We start from the raw sequence: 17647 nt of genomic DNA on the forward strand, positions 1-17647 counted from the left end.
TGGTACCAGTACCATGCTGTTTTGGTTACCGTAGCCTTGTAGTATAGTTTGAAGTCAGGTAGCGTGATGCCTCCAGCTTTGTTCTTTTGACTTAGGATTGTCTTGGCAATGCGGGGTCTTTTTTGGTTCCATATGAACTTTAAAGCAGTTTTTTCCAATTCTGTGAAGAAAGTCATTGGTAGCTTGATGGGGATGGCATTGAATCTATAAATTACCTTGGGCAGTATGGCCATTTTCACAATGTTGATTCTTCCTATCCATGAGCATGGTATGTTCTTCCATTTGTTTGTGTCCTCTTTTATTTCACTGAGCAGTGGTTTGTAGTTCTCCTTGAATAGGGCCTTTATATCCATTGTAAGTTGGATTCCTAGGTATTTTATTCTCTTTGACGCTATTGTGAATGGGAATTCATTCATGATTTGGCTCTCTGTTTGTCTGTTATTAGTGTATAAGAATGCTTGTGATTTTTGCACATTGATTTTGTATCCTGAGATTTTGCTGAAGTTGCTTATCAACTTAAGGAGATTTTGGGCTGAGATGAGGGCGTTTTCTAAATACACAATCATGTCATCTGCAAACAGGGACAATTTGACTTCTTCTTTTCGTAACTGAATACCGTCTATTTTTTTCTCTTGCCTGATTGCCCTAGCCAGAACTTTCAACACTATGTTGAATAGGAGTGGTGAGAGAGGGCATCCCCGTCTTGTGCCAGTTTTCAAAGGGAATGCTTCCAGTTTTTGCCCATTCAGTATGATATTGGCTGTGGGTTTGTCATAAATAGCTCTTATTATTTTCAGATACGTTCCATCAATACTGAATTTATTGAGAGTTTTTAGCATGAAGGGCTGTTGAATTTTGTCAAAGGCCTTTTCTGCATCTATTGAGATAATCATGTGGTTTTTGTCTTTGAAGAACCAAGATTTTTTATGACTGTACTTTTAGTGTTACTGAATAAGTACTGAAGGGGTTTTCCCTTAACAAAAAAAAAGTTTTGAGATAAAAGAATATAAACTGTACTTCTTCTCTGCATTGGAGTCTTTAGTTTGTTTGCTGCTCTTGTTCCAAAACTTCTCATTACTCAACTTACTAAACCCACAGACACTTTTCAAGAAGTTATCTCTTTTCTACCATCACCAATATATAGGGTGGCTTAGATCTGTATTTCCAAGTCTTACTGTCGTTCCAAGAATTACTATCAACTATTAGAATCTCAAAAACTCAACTGCATACTGATTGCGCTGCCCAGTGTACCTCTGAATCCCACCGGGGAGGGGGTGTCGAACCAAGTTGTGCAGGAATGGGATATTCCACACTCCAGGGCAAACTTATTCGTAGGATCAGTGGCGGGCTTTGGAGGTGGGAAGCCGGAAGGAAGGGGAGTGCAGATAAACCCTTCTGCAGATCTCCGGGGTGAAATGAGTGCACCTGATGCCCGCATGGCATTAGAAGCTCCCTGAACTCAGTGAGGGTATGCTGGACAGAGGCTGGGACTCCGGGCCACCGGGACAACTCCGCCCATAGCAAGCGTTGCGCGCTCCTGTGATGGCGCGCGCGCGCATGTAGTCGTGTCTCGCGCTGGGTCGGGCCTGTCAGGCGGGAAATCTCGCGAGATCAGAGACGGGGCTGACGGTCGGGAGGAGGGGAGTGGTGTCGGGGAAAGGGGGGGAACCTGGGCAGCGGCCGGGCTCTGTGGCTTCAGGGCTCGGGGAGAGAGAGGGAGGGTGGCAAAGAGAGTGAGTCGGTGCCGCCGCCTGCCTGAGGAGAGAGGAGGGGTCCCGCTCGCCCTGCGCCCTTCGCGGGCCGAGCGCACTAGGCACTCGAGAACATCTGAAGCCTCCCAGCCCCGGGGGACCCCGCCCCACCGTCCGCCGGCCGGCCCGCGGCCTCTCTTCCCTTTGTGAGCGCCCCCTTCCCAGGGGTGGTGGTGGTGGCGGAGGGCTGCGCGTGGGCCCGCCCGCCGAGGGGCCGCGGCGGGGGACCGAGAGGGCCTCGGCTGTGTGAGGACGAGAGGCGGCCGAGGCCCGGGCCGGTTCCCCCGAGGCGGCAGCGGCGGCTACGGCTCCCGGCACTTCCCCGCGCCATCTTAACTGAGCCCAAGCGCTAAGGGCGCCTCCTCGACCCCGGTAGTCCCTTCGCCCCCCCCCCCGCCGCCCCTTGTTGCAGAGCTTGGGCTGGGCGGCTCGCTGGGGCTCTTGTGGGGGGGGGGGCGGCGGTCTGTCGCCGGGCCCCCTCCTCCTCCTCACTCCTCACCCTCCAGGGTAGCGGCTACCAGAGCGCTGCCGGGGGCTGCGCCTGCCTGCTCCGCCCCAGACCTGTCGGCGAAAGGGTAAGGGCACCTCTGCTTTGGGAAAGGGAGATATGGAGGGGGGCGGGGAAATTCGGCCCACTCGGGCCTGTGTGTGGAAGACGGAATGTGGGGGTGGGGTGGGGGAGGGAGACAAGGAGGGTCTGTGATTCTGTGGGTGGGGTGAAGAAGCTGGTGAGCTGGGCGCCCTCCCGTTTTAAGGGGCGAGAGCAATTCCATTCCTTTTTCCTGAGGGTCACCGGAAGGGGTGTTGGAAGGGGGATGTTTCGAGGAAGGTGTGGCTCTCACAGGGAGACTGGCTTGATGTGCACCCCGGTTTAAAGGCGCGAGGTCCCTTTCCCCTCTGGTGCCTCTGCTCCTCCCGCTCCTTCTCCTTTGTAGTGTCTGTGTATTCTTGGGAAGGGAGACTGCTCTGAGTGGCTTGCTGGGTGGATTCCACCCCCTAGCACAGGAAATCTATACCCCTCTTCTGCAGGGGTGATGGAAGCGTTTCTCTCCCCCTACCCTTCCCCCTTCCCCATCCTCTAGTCTACTGCAATGCTGCAGAAGTCCAAGGCAGTTTCTTCATACACAGACTCATGTATACACAGAAGGGAGGGGGAGCAGGAGAGGGAAGTAATGGCGCTTCCCTTTAAAAGGTTACTCTTTTTCCTTTGGTTTTAAATCGATGACAGTACCGTTTTAATACTCTTCCCCTGAGATCTGTCCATGGGAAGTGTATCTGCTCCTGGTGTTATTGTTGGAGGATATGGCCTCTCGAGAGGGACTCCTCTTCTGTTAGAACAGTTTTGGTGTCTCTCTTTTTGAGAGATGTCTGAGTTGACATTTTTTTGTGAGCAGGTTGGGTTTTAATTAGAATTCAATAAAATAATTTTGTACCTCCTCATCCTCATTTCCCTTTTCTTTTTCTATGACTTTTGTAGTTCATTGGCCAGGCGCGGTGGCTCACGCCTGTAATCCCAGCACTTTGGGAGGCCGAGGCGGGCGGATCACGAGGTCAGGAGATCGATACCATAACACTGTGAAAACCCGTCTCTACTAAAAATACCAAAAATTAGCCGGGCGTGGTGGCGGGCGCCTTTAGTCTCAGCTACTCGGGAGGCTGAGGCAGGAGAATCGCTTGAACCCGGGAGGCGGAGGTTGCAGTGGGGCGAGATGGTGCCACTGCACTCCAGCCTGGGCGACAGAGCGAGACTCTGTCTCAAAAAAAGAAAAAAAAATTATTAACGATTATTACATACAGACAGCCTGTCTGATGGGCATTTCTCCCTAAGCTGCGAATTTTTAGGGTTAATACTGTTTTGTATAATATTGAAATTGGAATTTTTTGAAAATGGTTGGGTTACAAACCTTTCTGCAGCTGTTGCTTTGTTCTTATTAATCTGCTTAATTATTCTGTGATCTGTTTTCTGTAGTCAGTCATTTTTTCACTTCTTTTGCTACCTATCATATTTGTCTGAAAGCAGATCATCTTATCTGATTTACAGTAGTACTTGTTGGTTTTGTTCTTAGTTGAGTAGAAATAAATAAAAATTTAAACATTCTGGAAATGTGCTGCCAAGTGCTTTTTGTGACCAGAGTAGTTTTCAAGTCTCCATGTACTGATGATACATTTTTTTCTTTTTAAGTGTTTAGTAAATACTGGTGATGTGATTTTAAAATATTCCACATATGACTATTAGTAGAATTAAATTATTTTTTCCCAAAGTGAAGAAGAAGACTAAAATGTGTACAGATGAGTTGTCTTTGGTGTATTTAGTGTTTTCAGCTCTACTTAGTGACTTATTTTTAAATATTTCCAAATGCCATCTGCATTTTATGTTGTCATTAAATGTTGTCCAATAGAGCTTTTTTGGTGTGTTTGTTGCATTTTGAAACCTGTTTTAAGATAGGGATTTAAAGATGTTAGTAGTAGGGCCAGGCACTAATTTAGTTTCTGTCATTTTATATCATGATTTTGATGTAGGAGACATGGTTCGTTAAATAAATTTTATTTATTTTTTTCCTCAGAAGACGGAATTCTCTTTGCTTTCTTTATTGCCTTTTAATGGTCATCTCAATTCATTGAAGTGAAATAACACTATTCATTTGGGTATTTATTTCATGGGACAAAGCTGCATGTTGTTGATACGTAGAGTTTTCTCCATTATGGCAAATTATGCCAGGAAGTCTAATTCTCCGTATTATGGCTTGTTGATAATTAATTCATATATACTAGCATGTGTTGATCGAAGCATACTGCTCAGTAAAGAGTGACTGCTTTTACCTTGGAAAGTTGCAGGCAGAGAGGATTTATCAATAGAGGCTACAAAACTTAAAGGATTTACACAGGGTGTAGGTTAACTATTTACTTGCTATATTTCAGCATGCTATAATTAAGGAGTACTCTTCAGGACAACTGAAAAAAAAAACAAACAAAAAAAACTCTTTTTCAGAGCTGGTAGGAATGTTGCCTAAAAGTAGAAAAATATGTTCATGATCAATTAAATACATTATTAAGGAAAAATTGCCTGAGGGTTATTTCAGATGACCTCTGATGCCACTGTCAGAAAGAAAATGCTGAGAGCTGTTAGTCTGAGTTGATTCCAGATTAGTATGGCACTTCTTATGTTTCTAAATAGTTCATCTACAAAATGGCAGTGTAAATCACTTCCTGTTCTTTCACAACTGGCTCTTTCACTGGATTCTCTTTTAATGACTTAATTTTTGGCATTCTGATATCTGATTTGTTAATTTGGTTATAATTCTCATGTTTTATAGGTGGAAGAATTTCTGAGAATCAACTGAATTTAAAGGCTTTTAATAGTCTAAGATTATCTTGACAGTAAGAAAACATTGCTTCTAAACTAAAGGATAGTATTGCAAACAAATTTAAACTCTGAGAGGTTTTAAAGAAATACAGCAATGTACAGGATCAAAAATGTGAGTGCACTGAATAGAAAATAATTATTCTATTTTTTATAATGTCGATTTTGGGAGAAGTGCGGATATGGCAGGTAATTGAATGGGTAGTGATATAAAATAAGCTTTCTGTATAACAAGGTATATATATGATATTTGGGCCCATGTTACGATGCCATTTTAACAATAAGAAAACAACTCATTAGTTAACAGGATACTAGAAAGACTGGATGCTCATAACTAACCATGAGTATGATTTATTTTAATAATTTGCCAGTTCTTAGTAGACATGAATATTTAGTAAATCCAGAAGTTACCTAGGGGTCAATTGTTGGCTTTGAAATTAGAGTTGAGATTAATCTGTCTTTCATGTCTTTCACCTGGAAATAAATTCTGTGTTTTGCATTTGGCTTATTTGTATATTAAAATCACTTAATTTTTTCATTTGTATCTCTGTTTTGTTTTCAGTGGTCTTTATTATAACAACTAATTGCACTCATACTAATTTAATCTTTTATAAATGAGGAGCATTTTTGGTACATATTAGTTGAGGGCTGATGTTTGGATGAGGATCATATATGAACGAATCTCTTCAAAAAAGTATTTCTGGGCTGGGCGAAGTGACTCAGGCCTGTAATTCCAGCACTTTGGGAGGCTGAGGTGGGAGGATTGCTTGAGGCCAGGAGTTCAAGAGCAGCCTGGGCAACATAGCATGACCCTGTCTCTAAAAAAAATTTTTTTTTTTAATTAACAGGGACTAGGTGTGGTGGTTTATGCCTATAATCCCAGTATGCTGGGGGCTGAGGCAGGAGGATCACTTGAGCCGAGGAGTTTGAGGCCAGCCTGGGCAACATAGTGAGACCCTATCTCCAAAAAATAAAAAATGAAAATATTATGGGGTGTGATGGTGCATGATTGTTGTAACTGCCTGGGAGGCTGAGGTGGAAGGATTGCTTGAGCCCAGAAGATGGAGGCCGCAGTGAGTTGTGATCATGCCACTGCACTCTAGCCTGGGCGACAGAGTGAGACTGTCTAAAAACAAAACAGAAGCCGGCGTGGTGGCTCAAGCCTGTAATTCCAGCACTTTGGGAGGCCAGGGTGGGCGGATCACCTGAGGTCAGGAGTTCAAAACCAGCCTGGCCAACATGGTGAAACCCAGTCTGTACAAAAATTAAACAAATTAGCTCTGCATGGTGGTGGGTGCCTGTAACCCCAGTTACTGGGGAGGTTGAGGCAGGAGAATCACTTGAACCCGGGAGGTGGAGATTGCAGTGAGCTGAGATTGTGCCACTGCCTGACAGTCTGGGCGATAGAACGAGACTCTATCTCAAAACAAAATGAAACAAATAAAAAAGTGTTATTTCTCTAGTAAAGTTTCGCATAAAATTGAGAAGTTCATTAAGCAGAGTACCAACATATGCTCACTTACCTTTAGGTATGTGGACTTTTTTTTTTTTTTTTAAATTTGAGACAGGGTTTTTGCTGTGTCACCCAGGTTGGAGTGCAATAGGGTAATCACAGCTTATTGCAGCCTCAGCCTCCTGGGTTCAAGTGCTCCTCTCACATCAGCCTCCCAAGTAGCTGGCACTACAGGTACATCAGGTACATGCCACCATGTCTGGCTAATCTTTTTTTTTTTTTCTGTAGAGATGGGGTTTTGCCATGTTTCGCAGGCTGGTCTTGAACTCCTCAGCCTTGGCCTCCCAAAGTGCTGGGATTACAGACATGAACCAGTGCACCCGGCCTGACTTCTGTACTTATTACTAATGGCTGGATTTTAAAAATTATTCTTCAGGTTTTCCTATTATAAAATGTGAGAGGATACAACCTGTATTAGTTCATTCCATTGTATTCCATTGTTAAAGTATTTTAGTTTTTAGTAATTAAAAATTGATGTTTAATTTCATTAAAGATGTCTCATACCTTCTAAAAATCTACATGAATTAAAAAGTTGTGTGGAGGGACTAGCAACAATTATTTTCTTTTTCTTTTTTTTTGAGACAGAGTCTCGCTCTGTCACCCAGGCTGGAGTGCAGTGGCCTGATCTGAGCTCACTGCAAGCTCCGCCTCCCGGGTTCACGCCATTCTCCTGCTTCAGCCTCCCGAGTAGCTGGGACTACAGGCGCCTGCCACCACGCCCGGCTAATTTTTTTTATATTTTTAGTAGAGACGGGGTTTCACTGTGTTAGCTGGGATGGTCTCGATCTCCTGACCTCGTGATCCGCCCATCTCGGCCTCCCAAAGTGCTGGGATTACAGGCATGAGCCACCGCGCCCGGCCGCAACAATTATTTTCAATTGGGATGTTTCTGTCATCATTTGGTAACAGTTATTTCTGTATCAGTCTATTCTATTTGTGCCAGAAGCAGACTTTTTGTTCTAAAATACAGTCTAAGGCTGTACCTTTTTGATGACAAAATTAATTATCCTATAAAAGTTGGAAGAGTTTTTAAAATGGTAAGTACCTGGCATGTAAATAAAGTAAATAAAAGTATAAATTAGTAAGTGCCTTCCATAATAGATATACTACAGCCTCCTAAAAATGCCAGTGACCGTTATGCTGTAGGTTATTATTTAAATATAATGACACTTAATTACCATCTAATTTATCTTTAAAGCTGAGAAGGGGCTAATTTTTCCTTTTGATAAAATTATTCGATCAAATAGTTTTATGCAGGTTTAAAAGTAGATGAATTACTGCAACATTTAGAAAGACATTCAAAGTTTAGTTTCTGAGAAATGTTAATCAAATAATAGGATGGAACAAAACTTTCTGGTTTGCAGCTATTAATAATAAAATTGGCGCTTACTATATATTAATGTTGGCTGGGCGTGGTGGCTCACACCTGTAATCCTAGCACTTTGGGAGGCCAAGGTGGGCAGATCACGAGGTCAGGAGTTCGAGACCAGCCTGGCCAGCATGGTGAAGCCCCGTCTCTACTAAAAATACAAAAAATGAGCCGGGGATGGTGGAGCATACCTGTAGTCTCAGCTACTCAGGAGGTTGAGGCAGGAGAATTGCTTGAACTGAGCAGGCGGAGGATGCAATGAGCCAAGATCTTGCCATTGCACTCCAGCCTGGGCAACAGAGTGAGATTCCATCCCCCTCCCCCCCAAAAAATATATATGTCACCATTTACTAGTGTAAATGTGTAACTTTTTCGTGTTTTGTTTGTTTATGTTTTTTGAGATGGGGTCTTGCTGTGTTACCCAGGTGGGAGTGCAGTGGCACAGTCATAGCCCACAGCAACCTCTACCTCCTGGGCTTAAGCCATGAGTAGCTGAGCCTACAGGCCTGTGCCACCATGCCTGGCTTATTTTAAAGTTTCTTTCTAGAAACGGGGTCTCTATGTTGCCCAACCTGGTCTCAAACTCATGGGGGCTCAGGCAGTCCTCCCTCCTCAGCCTCCCAAAGAGCTGGGATTACAGGCATGAGCCACAGTGCCAGGCCTGTGGTAACTTATTTATCTAACTATTTATGTCTCACCTCCCTCCCCTCGCCCTCCCCTCCCCTCCCCTCCCCTCCCTTCCCCTCCCTTCCCCCTCCCCTCCCCTTCCCCCACCCTTCCCCTCCCCTCCCCCCACCCTTGCCCTCCCCTCCCCCTCCCCCTCCCCTTCTCTCCCCCTCCCCCTTCTCTCCCCTACCCACTCCCCTATCCCCTCCCTCCCCTACCCCTCCCCTCCCCCTTCCCCCTCCCCTCCCATCTCCCCTTCCCCTCCCCCTCCCTCCCCTCCCCTCCCCTCCCCTCCCCCTCCCTCCCCTCCCCTACCCCCTCGCCTACCCCCTACCTCCCCTACCCACTCCCCTATCCCCTCCCTCCCCTACCCCTCCCCTCCCTTCCCCCTCCCTCCCCTCCCCTCCCCTCCCCCTCCCTCCCCTACCCCTCCCTTCCCTTCCCCCTCCCTTCCCTTCCCCCCCTCCCCTCCCCTCTCCCCTTCCCCTCCCCTCTCCCCTCCCCTTCCCCTCCCCCCTCCCCTTCCTCTCCCCCCTCCCCTTCCCCTCCCCTCCCCTTCCCCTCCCCTTCCCCTCCCCTCCCCTTCCCCTCCCCTTCCCCTCCCCTTCCCCTCCCCTTCCCCTCCCCTCCCCTTCCCCTCCCCTTCCCCTCCCCCTCCCCTTCCCCTCCCCCCTCCCATTGCCCTCCCTCTCCCCTCCCCTTCCCCCCTCCCCTTCCCCCCTCCCCTCCCCTTGAGACGAAGTTTTGCTCTTGTTGCCCAGGCTGGAGTGCAATGTCATGATCTCGCTCACTGCAACCTCCGCCTCCCAGGTTCAATCAATTCTCCTGCCTCAGCCTCCCAAGTAGCTGGGATTGCAGGTATGCGCCACCATACCCAGCTAATTTTTTGTATTTTTAGTATAGATGGGGTTTCTCCATGTGGGTCAGGCTGGTCATGAACTTGTGACCTCAGGTGATCCACCTGCCTTGGCCTCCCAAAGTGTTGGGATTACAGATATGAGCCACTGCGCCCAGCTTTTCTTTTCTTTTCTTTTTTTTGAGACGGAATTTTGCTCTTGTTGCCCAGGCTGGAGTGCAATGGCATGATCTCGGCTCACTGCAACCTCCGCCTCCCGGGTTCAAATGATTCTCCTACCTCAGCCTCTGAGAAGCTGAGATTACAGGTGTGTGCCACCACACCTGGTTAAAGTTTTTGTATTTTTAGTAGAGACAGGGTTTTGCCATGTTGGCCAGCCTGGTCTTGAACTCCTAACTCCTGACCTCAGGTGATCCACCTGCCTTGGCCTCCCAAAGTGCTAGGATTACAGGCGGGTGTGAGCCACCGCACCGTGAGCCACCGCACCCTTTAATGTGAAGGTAGTATATACTGGGTTGTTTAAACAGGATAATGCTTGCAAAGTACTTAACTTACTGCCTGATACATGCTAACACTCAATAAATTGTTGGCTATCACACATTTGCTGCCTAATGTAAATGTTTATTAGTACATAAAGAGAATGTTCTTTTCTTTTCTTTTTTTTTTTTTTTTTTGACGGGGTCTCACTCCTGTCACCCAAGCTGGAGTGCAGTGGCACGATCTTGGCTGACTGCTGCCTTGACCTCCTCCCCGGCTCAAGTGATCCACCCACCTTTGCTCCCAAGTAGCTAGGACTACAGGCAAATGCCACCGCCCAGCTAATTTTTGTAGAGATGGGATTTTGCCATGTTGCCTGGCCTGGTATCAAACTCCTGAGCTCAAATGGTTCCACCTGCCTCAGCCTCCCAAAGTGCTGGGGAGAGTCTAATATTTAAGGATGAGTTGCATTATATAATTTTGATTTGATATTGGATTTATTTTTATTTATTTATTTATTTGAGACGGAGCCTCTCTCTGTCGCCCAGGATGGAGCGCAGTGGCATGATCTCGGCTTACTGCAACCTCCACCTCCTCGGTTCATGCCATTCTCCTGCCTCGGCCTCCCAAGTAGCTGGGACTACAGGCACCTGCCACCATGCCTGGCTAATTTTTTTGTATTTTTAGTAGAGACGGGGTTTCACCGTGTTAGCCAGGATGATCTCGATCTCCTGACTTTGTGATCTGCCTGCCTCGGCCTCCCAAAGTGCATGAGCCCAAAGGCCTGAGCCACTGCGCCCGGAGATATTTATGTATTTGGAGTCTGACATGTATTTTTGAAAGAAATAGTTAGAATATCAATGTAGCTTAGTAACTTTTTGCACCTATAATGAACTACTATGTAGTACTTAATGGGATTTTTTTTCTATCTTTGGGATAGATTCTCACTCTGTCACTCAGGTTGGAGTGCAGTGGTGAAATCAAAGTTCACTACAACCTCAATCTTCTGGACTTAGTGATCCTCTCACCTCAGCCACCTCAGCAGCTAGGACTACAGGCGTATACCGCCACACCTGGCTAATTTTTTTTTATTTTTAGTACAGACGAGGTCTCACTATGTTGCCCAGGTTGGTCTTAATCTTCTGAGCTTAAGTGATCCTTCTGCCTTGGTCTCCCAAAGTGGTGAGATATAGACAGGAGCCACTGTGCCCACCTCTGATGGGAGTTTTTAATTTATCACAGGTTTTCTTTTTCCTTTGTTGGATATAAAGCTTGTCTTAAGAAATGACGTTTCAGGCTGAGTGTGGTGGCTCAGGCCTGTAATCCCAGCACTTTGGGAGGCTGAGGCGGGTGGATTGCTTGAGGTCAGGAGTTCGAGACCATCCTGACCAATGTGATGAAACCCCATCTCTACTAAAAACACAGAAATTAGCTGGGTGTAGTAGCAGGCACCTGTAATCCCAGCTACTTGGGAGGCTAAGGCAGGAGAATCACTTGAACCAGGCAGAGGTTGCAGTGAGGCGAGATCATGCCATTGCACTCCAGCCTGGGAGACAAAAGCAAAACTCCGTCTCAAAAAAAACCAAAAAAACAAAAAACAACATTTCTTTTCCAGTACTTAATTTGTTTATTTAAGAAAAATTTGGTATCCCTCTTCTACCTTCTGGAACTTTTTTTACCATCCCTGGCTTTGAAGGGATTCAGAGTACCCATGTTCTTCTAAGTGGTTTTATTTAGGTATCTTTTGTGGGTGTGTCCTTACCTTGAAAGTGCCTTACGTTCCAAAATGTATTAATTCAACAAACTTTAAGTGATTATTTTGTGCCAGATAAGACAACATATCAGCCCTGGGAGAATTCCACCTTCTGAATAGTTTTCTCAAGCTAGATATTCATAGGAAGACAAGGACTTTCCTATTATTTTTAGTTCCTCTAAGCCAGTGCTTTCAAACTTTAGTTTGTGGTCCATTAATGGCTTGTAAATTCAATTTAGTGAGTCACAATAACAATTCTAAAAAGTGATGGGGAGTGTTAGTATGGTGCATAAAGTAAGGGTAAACATTATTATGGGAAACTTTTGTTTGCCTCTTTTTTTTTTTTGATGCCAGGGTCTTGCTCTGTTGCCCAGGCTGGAATGCAGTGGTGTGATCATAGCTCACTGCGGCCTCTACTTCCTGGCTCAAAGGATCCTCCCACCTCAGCCTCCTAAGTAACTGGGACTACAGGTGTGCACCACCACACCTGGCTAATTTTTGAAAAAATTTTTTTGTATAGACAGGGTCTCGCTATGTTGTCCAGCATGGTCTCAAATTCCTGAGCTTAAGTGATCCTCTTGCCTTGGCCTCCCAAAGTGCTTGGATTACAGGTGTAAGCTACTGCGCTCAGCAGTTTGCCACATTTTTATATGTTCTGGGTACCTGGTTACACTGTTATAACAGTGGGAGGCCACTGTTTGGCCTCCCAAAGTGCTGGAATTATAAGGGTGAGCCACTGTGCCTGGCCTAAAATTTTTTTACCTCATCCCTTTTACTTCTAATCTTCTGTCTCTGAAGTATGCTTGTTTCAATTTTTGCTTTTTCCTTTTTCTTTCAACAACTCTTCTTCAATCTCTATTGATTCATCTGTAGTCCATTTAGTGGTCATATTGGGTATATTTACCTTTCCTGGGTTTCAAAGCTTGGGAGATAGCAAGGACTTTGCCTAAAAGATCCTGGGCAGGGTACCAGTAGTTTTGGGTAATCATGGTAACTTCTGAGGTTTTTGTATTAAGGAACATGTGTTATCAGATATCTAATGTCACACCCTATGTGTGAGTGCAGTTTCTCATGAATTGCAGAATTTTAAAAAAAGAAGACTTTTTATTTTTTATCTGTTTATTTTTTTAAGACGATCTCACTCCCCTTCCCTATGCTAGAGTCCAGTGGCACAATCATGGCTCACTGCAACCTCGACTTCCTGGGCCGGTGACCTTTCACCTCAGCCTGCCAAGTAGCTGGGACTGCAGGCATGCGCCACCATACCTGACTAATTTTTTTGTATTTTTTGTAGTGATGAGGTTTTGTGACATTGCCAATGCTGGTCTCGAACTCCTGAGCTCAAGCAATCTGCCTGCCTCAGCCTCCCAAAGTGCTGGGATTATAGGTGTGAGCCACCGTGCCTGGCTGAAAACTCTTTATTTGGAGGATATTAAGAAAATGTCTTTTATTTTTATTTTATTTAGAGACATATATAGATTTAATTGAATTGAAATATGTCTGTTCATAAAATTACTATGTGACTAATTAAGTATATAAAGCGTACTTAAAAAGTACCAGGCCGCGCGTGATGGCTCACGTCTGTAATCCTAGCACTTTGGGAGGCCGAGGTGGGTGGATCACATGAGGTCAGGAGTTCAAAACCAGCCTGGCCAACATGCTGAAACCCTGTCTCTACTAAAAATACAAAAAAATTAGGCCCGGCACGGTGGCTTACGCCTGTAATCCTAGAATGGAGGCCGAGGTGGGCAGATCACAAGGTCAAGAGATCAAGACAGAGTGAGACTTATTCTCAAAAAAAAAAAAAAAAATTAGCTGTGCGTGGTGGCAGGCAGGCACCTGCAATCCCACCTACTAGGGAGGCTGAGGCAAGAGAATCGCTTGAACCTGGAAGGTGGAGGTTGCAGTGAGCTGAGATCATGCCATTGTACTCTAGCCTGGGTGGCAGGGCAAGATTCTGTCTCAAAAAAAAAAAAAAAAAAGGCCGGGCGCGGTGGCTCAAGCCTGTAATCCCAGCACTTTGGGAGGCCGAGACGGGCGGATCACAAGGTCAGGAGATCGAGACCATCCTGGCTGACACGGTGAAACCCCGTCTCTACTAAAAAATACAAAAACTTAGCCGGGCGAGGTGGCGGGTGCCTGTAGTCCCAGCTACTCGGGAGGCTGAGGCGGGAGAATGGCGTAAACCCGGGAGGCGGAGCTTGCAGTGAGCTGAGATCTAGCCACTACACTCCAGCCTGGGCGACAGAGCGAGACTCCGTCTCAAAAAAAAAAAAAAAAAAAAAAATCAGCGTGCTGCAATGTGTTACATCTAACCATTATATTTATGTTTTAGTTGATGTTTTTAATTCACTCATGATAGTAGTTATAAACTTCTAGTTTGTATTTTGGATTGATTTGTTACAATTTATTCCCATGAGACTGAGAAAGAGGTTTCAGAAAAAGTTGATGAACAGCATTACTAAACAAGGTCAAGGTTTTTCCGTTTTTAGACTTGGGGAATTTAGTGTTACTGAAAATTGGAAAAGCTTTGTCTCTTTGCCAAAAGTATCCATATCCTTGACTGTACTTGGTGAGGAAACTTTGTTCTTCATTGTTGTACAGAAACTTTGTATGGTATATGTTGTTTTATTTAATATATAGTATTTAAGTAATCTCCTACTGCTTAAATGGTAGATGATGATGGTGTTTTATAGGGCTCATTACATGATAGGAGTATGGTATTTCAGTTGGTTTTATTTACTAGAATAGAGTTCTGAGTCCCAGAGGAGCAATATAATGTGCTCACTTTCAGATTGTTTTTTGTTTTTTGTGTTTCTTTTGAGACAGGGTCTTGCTGTGTCTCCCAGGCTGGAGTGTAGTGGCACAATCACAGCTCAGTGTAGCCCTGACCTCCTGCACCGAAGCAGTCCTCATATCTCAGCCTCCCAAAGTGCTGGGATTACAGGTGTGAGTCACCATGCCTGGCCTAGATTCTTTACTTTGACATGTAGTTATTAGAGATAATGACTTTTTAATTCTCTAGAAAAGAACAAATAATTTGAAAATGGAGAAATTAAAAGATCATTTTATCTTCAGTTTAGGTAGTGACAAAGTATTTTTGTGTTTTATGTATGAATGTCTAGTTCTGTAAAATAATGCCATTAATCTTTAATCAAGAATGAAAAAGTTGGCTGGGCATGTAAAAAATAAAACAGTGTTGAGATATCAAATATTTCTCTGTGTGTGGGAGGGAGATTTTTTTGTTTTGTTTTGTTTTTGAGACAGGGTCCTACTCTTGTAAGAACCTGTTGTAAGACTCCAGACTGGAGTGCAGTGGTAGGATCACAGCTCACTGCATCCTTGATCTCCTGGGCTCAGGTGATCCTCCTGCCTCAGCCCCACAAGTAGCCACAGGCCTGTGCTACCACACCCAGCTATTTTTTTGTATTTTTAGTAGAGACAGGGCTTCACCATGTTGCCCAGGCTGGTCTTGGATTGCTGGACTCAAGTGATCCACCCAGCTCAATCTTCCAACGTGCCAGGATTACAGGCATGAGCCACCACACCTGGCCTGAAATATTTGCTAAAATAAGTAAAATAATTATGATATAAAAACTTTCGGCTGGGTATGGTATCTTCTGCCTGTAATCCCAGCACTTTGGGAGGCTGAGACAAGGGGATCGCTTGAGCCCAGGGATTCAAGATCAGCCTGGGCAACATAGTAAGGCCTCATCTCTACTAAAAATAAAAAATTAGCCAAGTATGGTGGCATGTGCCTGTGGTCCCAGCTACTCAGGACGCTGAGGCAGGAGGATTGCTGGAACCTAGAAGGATGGAGTTGCAATGAGCCATGATAGTGCTACTGCATTCCAGCTTGGGCAACAGTGAGACCTTGTGTCTAATTTTTTGACAATATGTTAAAGTACACTACCATTCTGTATTTTAACATAAATTTTATTAAAGTTAGGTGAAATGATAGCCTGGATTTTAGTATCCATTATTTTACTCAATTTTATTCAAATGGCACTATGAGATGTGTTCAAAAAATTTTTGAAACAGCGTCCTTTTTTTTGAGATGGAGTTTCGCTCTTGTTGCCCAGGCTGGAGTGCAATGGCATGATCTTGGCTCTCTACAAACTCCATCTCCCAGGTTCAAGCGATTCTCCTGCCTCAGCCTCCCAAGTAGCTGAGATTACGGGCATGTGCCACCAGGCCCAGCTTATTTGTGTGTGTATGTGTGTGTGTGTGTGTGTATGTGTGTGTGTGTGTGTGTGTGTGTATGTATGTTTAGTAGATACGGGGTTTCACCATGTTGGTCAGGCTGGTCTCAAACTCGTGACCTCAGGTGATACACCCGCCTTGGCCTGTGTATTACACAGTGCTGGGATTACAGAGTGCTGGGATTACAGGCGTGAGCCACCATGCCCTGACAAAACAGTGTCCTTTTAAAAATCCTTTTGGAACACAGTCATTAAGCCAGTTGGTTTACTCATGCTGCAGTAAATTTGGAAATCAATTTCAATTTAATGCTCTTTTGAGATACTCACATAGTTATAATTTGTAATTTGTTGGTATGTCCTATGCACCAAGTCAGAATAGTGATTGATGGAATTTGCTTTTAAAGACCACAAGTTTAGGCCAGGCGTGGTGGCTCATGCCTGTAAGCCCAGCATTTTGGGAGGCTGAGGTGGGTAGATCACCTGAGGTCAGGAGTTTGAGACCAGCCTGGCCAACATGGCGAAATCCCGTCTCTACTAAAAATGCAAAAATTAGCTGGGTGTGGTGTCTCTCACCTGTAATCCCAGCCATTCAGGAGGCGGAGGTAGGAGAATTGCTTGAACCTGGGAGGCGGAGTTTGCAGTGAGCCTAGATTGAACCTTTGTACTCCAGCCTGGGAGACAGAGCGAGACTCCATCTCAGAAAAAAAAAAGACCACCAGTAAGTGTAGCCAGTAAGTTATGTAGCTTTCATATCAAAGTAAGATTCAGCAATGACACACGTATTTTTGTATTTTTTGAGTGCAGCATTCTAGGCAGTGTGGTTATTAAAATAGGTTCAGTAATGACACATCTGTATTTATTAATAATTTTTTTGATGTGTTATTTTCTAGATACTGCGCCAGTATACAGCAAAGAGTAAGAATTGATCCCTCCATTTTGTAGTTTAGTAGGGATACAGGCTTGCAAGTAAATACGTACAATAGTGTAATGCAGGGTTTCCCAACTGTGGTAGTATTGACATTTTGGCTAGGATAATTCATTGTGTGGGGATCTGTGCTATGTATTATAGGATATTTTGCAGCATCACTAGCTTTTACCCATTAGATGCCAGTAGCATCACCCCTGGTTGTGATGATCAAAAAATGTTTCAGTTATTACCAAATGTCCCCTAGGGAGCAAAATCACCCGATTGAGAACCATTTATTTAGCTGTTATACAGGTAGAGTTAAGGGGTGTTTAGGAGTAGTGATTCCTGAGGGAGTGAGATTTTGTATGGGTCTTGAAAAAAAATAAAAGTGCAAAGGGTATTATATACCTGAGAGCATGAACGATCAATATTGAAGAGGGTGATAACTGATCATTTGTGGCTATAGGTTATTTATGTGATTTGGGATGGATGTCTGGCAAAATGAAGCCGAAAAGGTACTTTTGGGCCATATCTTTTTTCTTTTCTTTTTTCTTTTTTGAGACATGATCTCACTGTTTTGCCTAGGCTGGAGGGCAGTGGCACAGTCATGGCTCACTGTAGCCTTGCTTGACCTCCCTGGCTCAAGCAGTCCTCCCACCTCAGGTTCCCAAGTAGCTGAGACCACAGGAGTCCACTACCCACCCCCAGCCCCCCAACTGAGTAGCTGGGAGACAACTGGCATATACCGCCATGGCCAGCTAATTTTTGTAGCGACAGGGTTTCTCCATGTTA

At 44.9% G+C, this 17647-nt stretch overlaps 1 protein-coding gene across 5 annotated transcripts in view; it reads left to right on the forward strand.

Moving 5' to 3' along the window:
• Nucleotides 1–1652: 1652 nt before the first annotated feature.
• Nucleotides 1653–17647, forward strand: part of TAOK1 (TAO kinase 1) — a 167021-nt gene continuing 151026 nt past the window's right edge. For 2 of the 5 annotated variants that reach the window (XM_045375198.3, XM_074018926.1), the window contains exons 1-2: nt 1653–2123; nt 2258–2326. The gene's annotated coding sequence lies outside the window, so the exon portion shown is untranslated. Of the gene's footprint in view, nt 2327–17647 lie in introns of all 5 variants that reach the window. The other 3 variants (XM_015438100.4, XM_074018927.1, XM_045375199.3) reach the window with 2 other exon arrangements.

Source organism: Macaca fascicularis, chromosome 16 (assembly GCF_037993035.2).
Source record: "Macaca fascicularis isolate 582-1 chromosome 16, T2T-MFA8v1.1".
Lineage (NCBI taxonomy): Eukaryota > Metazoa > Chordata > Mammalia > Primates > Cercopithecidae > Macaca > Macaca fascicularis.